This window comes from Triticum dicoccoides, chromosome 2A (assembly GCF_002162155.2).
Source record: "Triticum dicoccoides isolate Atlit2015 ecotype Zavitan chromosome 2A, WEW_v2.0, whole genome shotgun sequence".
Classification (NCBI taxonomy): Eukaryota; Viridiplantae; Streptophyta; class Magnoliopsida; order Poales; family Poaceae; genus Triticum; species Triticum dicoccoides.
This window is the reverse complement of record NC_041382.1, coordinates 783,497,886-783,509,710: the sequence shown is the minus strand read 5'-3', so window position 1 is coordinate 783,509,710 and position 11,825 is coordinate 783,497,886. Positions and strand designations below refer to the sequence as shown.

The window sequence follows — 11,825 nt, the reverse complement described above, 5'->3', positions numbered from 1 at the left end:
CCCCTCCCGCTCTCTGCAGATCAGCGACCCCGACGACCCCGACGCCGACGCCAGCCCCACCCCGCCTCGACCCCATTCCTCTCCGATATACCCCCCACATAGTTAGTGTTAGTTAGTTAGTTAATTGATGTTAGTGTTAATTATTTTGCTTAATTTGTTGTTAGTGCTAGTTAGTTAATTGCTGTTAGTGTTAGTTAGTGTTAGCCCAGTGATAGTTAGTTAGTGTTAGTTAGCTTAATTTGCTGTTAGTGTTTGTTTTTAAATGAAAATAGAAATGAAAGTTACAGTTTTTGAAAATTAGCTTATGTAGTTGCTGTCCATTTTGAAAATGAGGATTTTTAACTTACAGTTTGGTCACTCTCTCTCTGCAGATCGAAGCTAGGCGCAGATCGACGAGGAGGAGAAGGACCCCGGCCCCCTCTGCCCCGGCGACTCCGACCCCGAGGTGCGCCACCCCCTGTTCCCTCTCTCTTCATATGTCAGCACATAATGATGCAAGGGGGAGTGTTCACAATGTGGCTGTTAAAGTGTTCATAATGATGCATGATTCTGTATATGTTGGGCAGCAATGTTCATGATTGTGTATATGTCAGCAGCAACAAAGTGACCTATGTTTTGCCGGAAATGTTGATTCATTTCCATTCCGGCAAATTTCGGGCGCTCTACATGTGCACTTTCTAGCAAAGGTCATGCCGAAATTTTCCGTGAATTTCGGCATGACTTGTGCTAGAAAGTTGGACATATCGAGTGCTCGAGATTTGTCGCTCCGGGAATGAAACGACATTTCTGGTAAAACAAAGGTCACTTTTTTGTCATTATTCACTTTATTATATAAAGTTCGATAATTAAACCACTATGACATTGAACCCTAGGAAACATGACCGACACCGATGAGGCCGGAGGTTCTCAGTCCCAATTAGGTCAAGCACACGCCTACCTCGACGTTCTGGCGGATCAGGAGAGATAGGAAGCTAGGTGTCTGGACCGCCTTGTCATGACGGATGACGACGGTGGTGGCGCTGGTGCCGACACTGATGCCACCAACGACACCGGCACTGAGACTGGCGTTGATGATGTTCCTAACTGCAGAACGGAAGGTGGGACCTCCCAAGTCAGTGAGGGATAGAAGGAAAAGAGGACACGACGCCCAAATGAGCTCGGCACCGGAAGAATGGTGGTCACGGCGGTGCACCCTGGCGAGTTCGAGCCAATAGAGCCACGAGAAGTGGCAGCGTGTTACGGCAACCAACTAGGATGCATCCTACGGGATATATACCGCTAACATCAACACCACAAAAATACGGAAGGATGAACATTTGAAGAAGCTGCTTCTAACTAGGTTGCACGCAAGATTCCAGTTCCCCGGTCGGAATGACGATATCGACCCATGGGATGATGAGGGCATGAAAAAAATCAACAACAAAGCCCTAGGGAAGTTCAGCAATGCATTGAGCGCTTGGAAAACTAGGGTGAAAAGGGTGATTCAAGTAGACCATGAAACCTACGCCGAGATTGTTGCAGACAATCCGAAAATTACGATAGAGGACTTTGAAAGGTTCAAGGAGACTTGCAATGAAGAAGCTGCCAAGGCCAGGTCGGAGAGAGGCAAGCAGCTGCAGGCAAAGAACATGGGGAACCACCGCCTTGGAAGTCGTGGTTACACGGGAAAGAGGCCCGTGTGGGCTAAGGAGGACGCAGAGCGTGAACGTCAGGGGATCCCAGACCCATTGGCTGAGTTCACCGACTAGCAGGAGCACGACTTCATCAGGGCCTGATTCTCGTGGGACCCCAAGAAAAAAAAATTCACTGACGGGCCGACTAGGCAATTCATGAGATTACTGGTAATTATCCTTTTTACCACCTTACATATTAGGTTCCGATCAACAAAGTCTACTACATTCTAGTCGCATTCGTAAATGATTCACGGTCCATTTTGCAGAGAGAGAAACACAAGCTTGCGGCCGAGAGCGACTCGTCGACTCAGTCGTCGGCGAAGTACAAGTGGGACACTCCTTTCAACCGGGCCATGAACATAATGATGGGACACCCGCCCCGCCAGCGGCCGCAATATGGACGTGTGCATGGCGCCGGGGATGGGGACACATGGAAGTACTATTATAACAAGGACCCCGAGGCCAAAAGACAGAGAAAGAAGTTCAGTCAAGTGACCATCAACGAGAAGGTGGCGCAGGCGATGCAGAAAGCAAAAGCTGAGACCAAAGCTGAGATAATCGCTGCCTGTAGATCTGATATGGTGGCTACCTTTACAAGCTTGATTCCATCAGTGGTCACATGGGTGCAACAAAATCCAAATGCGCCACCAAGTGATTTTCCCATGCCTAGCTTCAGCGGGAGCAACTCAATGAACACCGCACCCATACCCATACCTAGTATGGCAACCGGCGCACCTCCTCCAGCGGCACCTGCTCTTCCGCCCAGCTCTCACAGCAGCCCTAGCTCCATCTCTAGCTTGAATGCCGGGCCATCGACATTGGCTGAGCTCGACGCCCTCACGGTAAATACGCGTCGTCGCACCTTCATCAACTCAACTAATTAATTAATCTTCAGTTGCCGTTCTTTTTGGATCTCTGACGCTGCACGTGTATGCCTTTGTAGGCCGACTCCACTCCGTGCACCCTCCTTTACAACATGAAGGGAGGGTTGGTGGATGTGGGGAAGGGTACTATAGTGAAGCCTAAGGATCGATTGTTTCACCACCGGCACATGCCTGATAACGCCTTAAGGGTCTCCGTGGCGAGTGTGAAAGCGGGCTACGAGGGTCTCCCTCGTCGATACAAACCGATGGAGAGGATGACGAGACCCCCACGCAGCTTGGGCAATGCAAAAATTGGCCGATCCTGTGGCCGAAAAATCTTCTTCGTGTCGAGGTGGCCGGGAGCACACCAACGGGACCTCAGGAAGGTATGACCACAACACCACCTACACAAGTAAAACCATCGTCTGCGCTGCTTGCTGAGATCGAGAGACATGAGGAAGGAGGGCCAACCGTTTCGCCGGCAGATGATGCCATCTGCCCCATGGAAGAGGATAGGGATCATGACATGGAGGAGGCCGACGATGACCCTAACCAGTATTTCAGTACTGCCTTTGACAACGATGTAACAATGAGTCAACCATATGAATATGAGATGCATGTACCAGAGACGGAACGTCCTCGGGTGTGCAAGAAGTCTTTGTTCATGCAATCCTCGCAGGACACGCCTCCAGATGCCGGCTCAACCCAAGCTCAACTGATTAGCCAGAGTCGTCCAAAGCTGAGCCCGACAACACTAGTGGGGGTGCTCAGGGAGGGTCTGACAGACCCACTAGCACCTGAGCCCACCAAGAAGAAGCAGAGGAAGAGACCGGTGGCGAGAAAATCCAATAAAGCTGGCCATGTTGGTTCTAGCAGCCAGCCGCCTTCGACCAAGGTTGACCGTGTACCGATGAAACATGCGCCATTAATCCATGTCACGGGATAGCCAATGGTACCGGCGAATGCACTAGCTGCCATAGAAGGGGATCTCAGGAGACTCCATGACCATGTGCTTTCGACAGAGAGAAGCCTCCTCGCCTCGGATGATCCAGGATACCCACTTTATACGGTTCATCGAGCAGTTGCAAGATGTATGTCCACACATGCCCCGCGGACCTCTTATTCCTGAGGTTTGTTTACATCTTCCAGATGTTCCAAATGAGGACACTCGATTTTACCTTCTGAAAGATCGTGGATGTCACCTAGAGGGGGGGTGAATAGGCGCTTTAAAATAATTATGGTTTAGGCTTGAACAAATGCGGAATAAACCTAGCGATTAATTTGCCAAGCACAAAACCTAAAACAACTAGGCTCACCTATGTGCACCAACAACTTATGCTAAGCAAGATAAACTACTAGGTGATAGCAATATATATGACAAGAAACAATACAGCTATCGCAAAGTAAAGTGCATAAGTAAAGGGCTCGGGTAAGAGATAACCGAGGCACGCGGAGACGACGATGTATCCCGAAGTTCACACCCTTGCGGATGCTAATCTCTGTTTGGAGCTGTGTGGAGGCACAATGCTCCCCAAGAAGCCACTGGGGCCACCGTAATCTCCTCACGCCCTCGCACAATGCAAGATGCCATGATTCCACTAAGGGACCCTTGAGGGCGGTCAGCGAACCCGTACAAATGGAAACCCTTGGGGGCGGTCACCGGTACCCGTCAAATTGCTCGGGGCAATCTCCACAACCTAATTGGAGACCCGGACGCTTGCCCGGAGCTTTACACCATAATGATTGAGCTTCGAACACCACCAACCGTCTAGGGCGCCAAGGCACCCAAGAGGAACAAGCTCTAGGGTGCCCAAACACCCAAGAGTAATAAGCTTCTCAAACTTCACTTCCACGTATCACCGTGGAGAACTCAAACCGATGCACCAAATGCAATGGCAAGGGCACACGGAGTGCCCAAGTCCTTCTCTCCCAATCCCACCAAAGCAACTAATGCTAGGGAAGAAAATGAGAGGAAGAACGAAAGAAGAACATGAAGAACTCCAAGATCTAGATCCAAGGGGTTCCCCTCACTTAGAGGAGAAAGTGATTGGTGGAAACGTGGATCTAGATCTCCTCTCTCTTTTCCCTCAAGAACTAGCAAGAATCATTGGAGGGATTGAGAGTTAGCAAGCTCGAAGAAGGTCAACAATGGGGGAAGAACACGAGCTAAAAGGATAAGGTTCAAAGGGGAAGAAGACCCCCTTTTAGGAGGGGGAAAATCCAACCGTTATGTGCTCAGCCCGCACACGAGCGGTACTATCGCTCCACGAGCGATACTACTGCTTAGGTGGAAGAAACAGGGAAAAGGAGCAACAAAACAAGAACCTTGGGGTGGTAGTACCGCAGGAGACAGCGGTACTACCGTTGGGCCACGCATAACGAAGGGTAAAGGGAAAGAGGGAACCGGGCGGTACTACCATGGAGGAAGGGCGGTACTGCCGCTAAGGAGCGGTACTGCCGCAGCGAGGTACCGCACAATCTGACACAGAAAAAGACCCCTCAAATCGACGCGGTAGGGACCTGGTAAGCCGGCGGTATTACTGCTGCGGAGTCACTGCCGGTACTACCGCTGCGGAGCGGTACTGCCGCTTGTGACCCCTCAGTGGTACTACCGCTGGGTACCACGGTACTACCGCTGGGACCCTGACAAAAACCACACTCAAGAAAACAAGAACTGCCATAACTTCTGCATGTGAGCTCCGAATTAAGCAAACTCAAGCTTGTTGGAAACAAGACGACGAGTAGCATCAAAACAATGACTGGTTATAGTAAGAAGAGGCAGGGGAGGTATGCCTAACAAAAAGAGGAGTGAAACCTCCAACCGAGACGAATCAGCAAAACCTCCAACATCGAAAACATCATAGAATATGCATGCGAACTCCGTTTTCGATGAACTCAAGCTTATCATCAAGATGACCATAAGCTCTAAGACTCACAAAGAGAACCAAACAAGAACCAAGAAAGATGATGCAAGGATGCAATGGTTTGAGCTCTCAACGAACGATACGATCAAGCTACTCATCGAGTGCCCCCCCCTTGATAGTATGGCAATCGACCCTATAACCCGGTCTCCCAACTACCATCATGAGACCGGTAAAATAGAAAACCTATCAAGGGCAAACCTTTGCCTTGCACATGGTCCACTTGAGCTAGATGATGATGATCTTGACTCCCTCAAGTTGGACCACCTTTCTTGATTGTGTTGACTCGATGAAGACTAGTGGATTGCTCCCCCATACTCCACTATGGGTGAGCCACTCTTCCGCACATCTTCACAAGTCCATTGTCACCACAAAGGACGGCAAGCTTCAAGCATTTGATCTCTTCGTGATGCTCCACTTGAACTTGCACACCGCAACCTTTCTTGATTGTGTTGACTCGATGAAGACTAGTTGATTGCTCCCCATACTCCATTATGGGTGAGCCACTCTTCCGCACATCTTCACAAGTCCATTGTCACCACAAAGTACGGCAAGCTTCAAGCATTTGATCTCTTCGTGATGCTCCACTTGAACTTGCACACCGTAACCTAACCCCACAAAGAACCCTCACGAAGACCATGGGTTAGTACACAAAGCATAATTGACAATGCTTACCATACCATGGGATCACTTGATCCCTCTCGGTACATCTTCTACGCTTTGTGGGTTGATCAACTTGATTCACTCTTTGACTTAGTCTTGATCAACCTCTCACAAGACCAATCTTTAGGTAATTCCTTAAATAGCACCTTGGTCGATACAAACTCTCCTTGAAACCAACACATGTACTCCAAGAAAAGCCTATGGACAAAACCTTCAAATATAACTCAAGGCAACCATTAGTCCATAGAGATTGTCATCAATTACCAAAACCAAACATGGGGGCACCGCATGTTCTTTCACCTTCGTCCGCCTGTATGCGCTGCACATGAACTACATCGTCAGGAGAGAGCAAGTCGCCGGTCTTGCGGTCGCGGACCCATACTACATGCATGACGGCTTCTTGTCAATCAACGACGCCAACCGTCAATATGCGAGTCAGTACATCGAAGAATTCTTGGTCAGCAATAAGGACAAAGAAACAATTCTCCTACCTTATCATCCCAGGTAAGACATCCGCGGATAGCACTATAACACATACATCCTTTCATGCATTTCAATAGTTACTTTGCACGCATGGAGGCTAAACTTGATCATGTATTTTGCGCAGCGGAGGGTGTCATGCCGTTCTCATTGTTCTTTACCCACGTTACTCCCGCGCTCTATATTTGGACCCGTCGAAGAACATTCAGAAGAAAGATTACACACACATAAAGTATGTTCTGGACAGAGCTATACTGGGCTTCAGCATGCGGGGTGGCTATGTCCAATGCAAAAAAAAAACAAATAAGGCCAGGCTTTGTTTCAGCCACAAGACTGACTTCTGTTGCATCCAGCAACCAGCAAGAAGTGAGAATGATGGATTCTACGTCATCCATCTAATGATGGAGTACAGAAGGGATGTGCAATCACTTTGCATGAAATCTTCATCCGATACCCATATCCAGAGATGGGCCGAAGCCTTTGGAGCCGTGCCGAATAATCGACTTTGAAATGATTTCTACCGGATCCAACAGGAAATTGCGTCCATCATCATCAAAGATGTCCTCGAAGAGAATGGGATGTTGTACGGCGGCCCAATATCGCGAGCTGACGTCCGAACCCGCATTGCCCTACAGCGTCAGGACATGATGCCTTTCACTAAGCTTGGGTGCACCCTTCCGGATATGGACAGATGGGAAGAGTGCACTGCTTAAAAACAATGTGTCTGTTTAGTTACTTGTTACTTTATGTACGACGAAACTTCGAGTCTCTCAGTACGACAAAACTATTAGATGTATGGTGCCGCGCTCTAGTTAATTACTTTCGGTACGATGAAATTTGTTAACTATGTTTACTATATATGTTGCTTCTATTTCATAACTGTTTTGTTGAATTCGCTTCATGGTATATATATGTGCATCTCTGACAGGTATATAGATCAACGATGGCGAGGAAGTGATATGCCGTGTATGTAGGGCATGTTCCGGGTGTGTATGATGAGTGGCCAGAGTGTCAGGCCCAAGTCTCTGGCTTCTCCGGCGGAAGCCAGAAAGGGTTTGATAGCAGAGCGGAAGCCGAAACTAGTTACTTGAGATTCATAGCACAACAGGGGATTCAGAACCAACGCCGCCGCAAAAACTACTACATCATACCGCTTTTGATCATCGTGATCGCTCTTATCGTTTATGTCTTAGTTTAGGTAGATGATGAAACATGTGTCTAAGGTGACAATGTAAGAGACATGTGATCATTAACTTGTATCGCTATTTTGAGATGATGATGAGATCGACATCATTTGTGTTGAGACTATGTTGATATGATGAGACTATGTTGTCCCACTTCGATGATGATGATGAGACATTCCTTTTTCATATAGTTCCAGTGTATGTGTATGTTGTAACTATATAAAACCTGTAAAAATACGAATACAACAACATAAAAAAAGAAATTACTAGCAGTAGCGTGGGGTATTGTAGTAGCAGCGCTGCTTACCAGTAGCGTTGTTTTGAAGGGCCACGCTACTAGTATTAGCAGTACCGATGGACAGAGGCGCGCTACTGCTAGATACAGATAGCAGTAGCGCTGGTTTAAAAAAGCGCTACAGCTACAAAATAGCCGTAGCCGCCGTAGCAGTAGCGCTGGTACCCGCGCTACTGGTAGCTCAAAAACCAGTGCTACTGGTAAGGGTTTTCCTAGTAGTGTTAACTAGGTTCACCTCTAAGTTTTCTACCATAACTAGTTTCGCCTCCAAGTTTATAGTATTATACGCAACTTAGTTTCCGAGGTAGGCTACCAATATCCTAAGTTGCATGCCATGACTCACGAGTAGCTTAACATCATCCTAAGTTGCCCATATATGGAAGGATTCAACCACTATAGTATGTTGATCTTTCACGAACTCGTCCGACCAACCATATGAAGCCAACGATGACATAAGATGCATTAATTTCATTACAAGAAAATTCCAAAAGGCTATAACTTTCAAATCGCGTGTTGGAATTATGATCTGTTTTTGTCGTTGGGTTCCTCGTGATGAACTCTTTAAAACTAGATCCCATATGAATATGGTTTGATGCTTTTTAAAAGCAACTTTGATGCTAGATGGGGCAACTTTAGTGCTAAATTGGAGCAACTTTGATGCTAGATGAAGTGTGTTGTGTGTATTAGTGATTCACCTACTAGCCTACTAATAGTTGTGTGCAATAGTCTAATAGATGGTTACCATGGTTGCTAAGTTGCATACATCAAAAACTAAGTTGTCGATAGTTTAGTTTCCTACGATACTGTGAAAGTTGCTTAGCGCAGAGTGGAAAATTGCCTAATATGGCTTCTAAGTTGCCTGCCTCAGAAACGAAGTTGCCTATATTGCTACGAAGTTGCCTACACACCCCAATTGCCTAAAATACTATGAAAGTTGTCCATCAAGGGATCTAAGTTGCCTATAATGTTGAAAAGTTTTTGTGGGATATAAGTTGTCTATCATGATTTCAAATTTCAAAACTCTGTGGAGATGGATGGTGTGATAGCCTTATTCTTTCCTTTTCTGTGGGAGTGCGCATGGGTGTTGGCTAGCCAAGTCGTGGGTGTTAGCTGGTTGCATAAGTAGTGATAGATGATAAGTTGCATAGGGGGTGATGAGAAGTTTCATAGGGATGGATCAGATAGTTGCCCACAAGCCTACACAAGTTGTTCATAATTTTTGCATGGGTTGCCCGTGAAAATTATTGAAATATCCAGATATAACGATGGAAAACACACATGAGTTGCTTGTTGAATGCATTGGAGTTGCACAAAAACACCCGAAAAGTTGCTAACTTTTTTTGTTTGATATTCGGGTTGCATAACGATCTTAAAATGCCAGTCATCTAATCACCACCGATAGGTAACTTCATAGTGTTTTAGACAACTTAGGAAAAACACAATGACAAGCAGCTTCACAATTGTAGGCAACTAATTTGCAAAGTTAGGCAACTAAGCAGCAATGATAGGTAACTAATTATTAATAACAGGTAACTGGATATCAATGGTAGGTCAATTTCATAGTATTGTAAGCAATTGGGCATCACTGATAGGCAACTGAATATCCATGGTAGGCAATTGAGCAACCATAGTAGGACAGTTGTGATAATTTTAACAAAATTCATTGATACATATAGTGCAATGAAGTTACTTATATGTAGCACTAAAGGTGCCTCATATTCTTGTGTGATTTTCTCATTTTTGCACAAACCAACCTAATAGATAGTCCTACTAGGCAAAAAAAATGAAGTTGGTTTCGTATAGCACTAAAGTTGCCTAAGTTGTCTCGAAAAAAAATTCGACGAAACCTATCTATATGAGATCTAGTTTTGAAGAACTCGTCGCGAGAAACACAACTGTGAAAGTGAAATTAGATATCGATGCTTAAATCAAAAGTTATAGCTTTTCAAACTTTTTGGACCTCTAAATAAATACACGTGGGACAAGATTCCTTTTTTGGTGGGCTGCGTCGGGCGCGCCAGCAGCTCTTTCCATATTTGAAAGAGCTCTCGATCCCATCAGCGGGCCCTCGGGCGCCTGCTAGCCACGTCCCAGTATCAAACATCAAACCAGATTAAAAAAATCCATATACTTGCAAGTTGAGCAGGACTAATAATAAGCAATTCCAGAACATCAATCCGGTGCGATCTGGTAAAATTTAAGATTTACTGTGTTTGGCCTCTGAAATGCTATCCATTTGGTTATTGACACGTTCTGCTACATCTTTGACAACTATTTTGTACGGTAATGTATATTATCCATGCACAGAAAACAAAAAAAATCAAATATCAAATATGTCCTAAAGAAAAAGTTGTACCAAATACAAATAATTAAAAATCCGAGTTTTCCTACACTGCTCATTTGGAAAAGGAGGTTGAACCACTAGTGCTAGTATTGGTCAATTACCTCTAGTACTACCCGGTTGGTTGAACCCACACGCCTGACACCTCAATCACATCGTGCATTCCTTCCAATCAGAACCGCTGGGAGGATTTTAACTTAGTACGTAATTACCAGGACGTAGAGGGAGCAGGCAAGGATGATGGAGCGGTAGCGGCCCAGCCACGAGTCGGCGACGAAGGCGCCCAGCAGAGGCGGCAGGCCGTCCCCGACCAGGCGTTGACGGCGGCGGCCGCGGCAGCGTTGGAGTGGCCCAGCGGCCCCGTCAGGTACGTGATCAGGTTCGCCGACACGCCGAAGAAGGCGAAGCTGCCGGCGATCTCCACCACTGCCAGATGGACCATACGAGAAATAGATCAAGAGATTGTTGCGAGGGTAACAGAGCGTGCGATGCGAGAGTACAGACCGACGACGAAGATTGCTGCTCGCTCTGTTCACCTCCACACGTCTTTTTCCGGCAGTCACTCGGTTGGTTGAAAATAATTCTCACCAAGTAAGATAAAATCTTGAAATTAGTTATATTGATGTAAAAGGATTAACCATCGAAATATTGTAAATATCCGTGAGAAAGTGGTTTTACATAACTATATTATCCATGATTGTATTACTGTAACACATCTTCAGCCAACAATCTGGAAGCCTGAGACAAAATTCCTAAAGTAGGCTCTCCCTAGAGGTTAGTATTATCTGAATGTCACCAATGTCACCGACAAACACATAGTCCCCAAACTACAGAAGGCATAAACCGTGACAGTACTATTGCAGTCTGAAGTTCTTAACGAATGCATGGAAACATCTACTGAAATATGAAGTTTTCAATGAAATGCAGTAAAAATCAGGAAAAAAACAGTGACATTTAATCAGTAGTACTCGATAAGAGCTACATGGAAACATCTATTGCAGTCTGAAGGTTCTGAAGGAAATGCAACATCCTTCCGTATAAAAATTCATGCCAAGAGGAACTGAATGTAAGCATACCAACTGTGGATGGACCATCTGACCCCATGCGCCAACCTCAAGAAATGCATACCATGTTGGGTGTAGATCATACGGGTGTGGGGTAATCCCTATTTGAGACATACCACATAAAGATGTCGAGGCACAGGGCATCACTCGATGGGCCTGTCCCATGTATTGATCAGTTCCATCAGTTTTCTTCTGTTCATTTGCATTCCCTTTTGTGTTTGTGGTTCTATCCTATTCTAGGTTTTTTTTTGACAATAAAAAAATAAGTACAATAAACATTTCATGAGAACTTTTTGGAATACATAATCATTTTTTAAAATTAGAGAAAAATTGTTGAAATC

The 11,825-nt window shown here is 45.8% G+C and overlaps 1 pseudogene; it reads right to left on the bottom strand.

The window, feature by feature from the left end:
- LOC119358479 overlaps nucleotides 1–11,524 on the bottom strand; it is a 40,182-nt pseudogene extending 28,658 nt beyond the window's left edge.
- Between the last annotated feature and the right edge of the window lie 301 nt (nucleotides 11,525–11,825).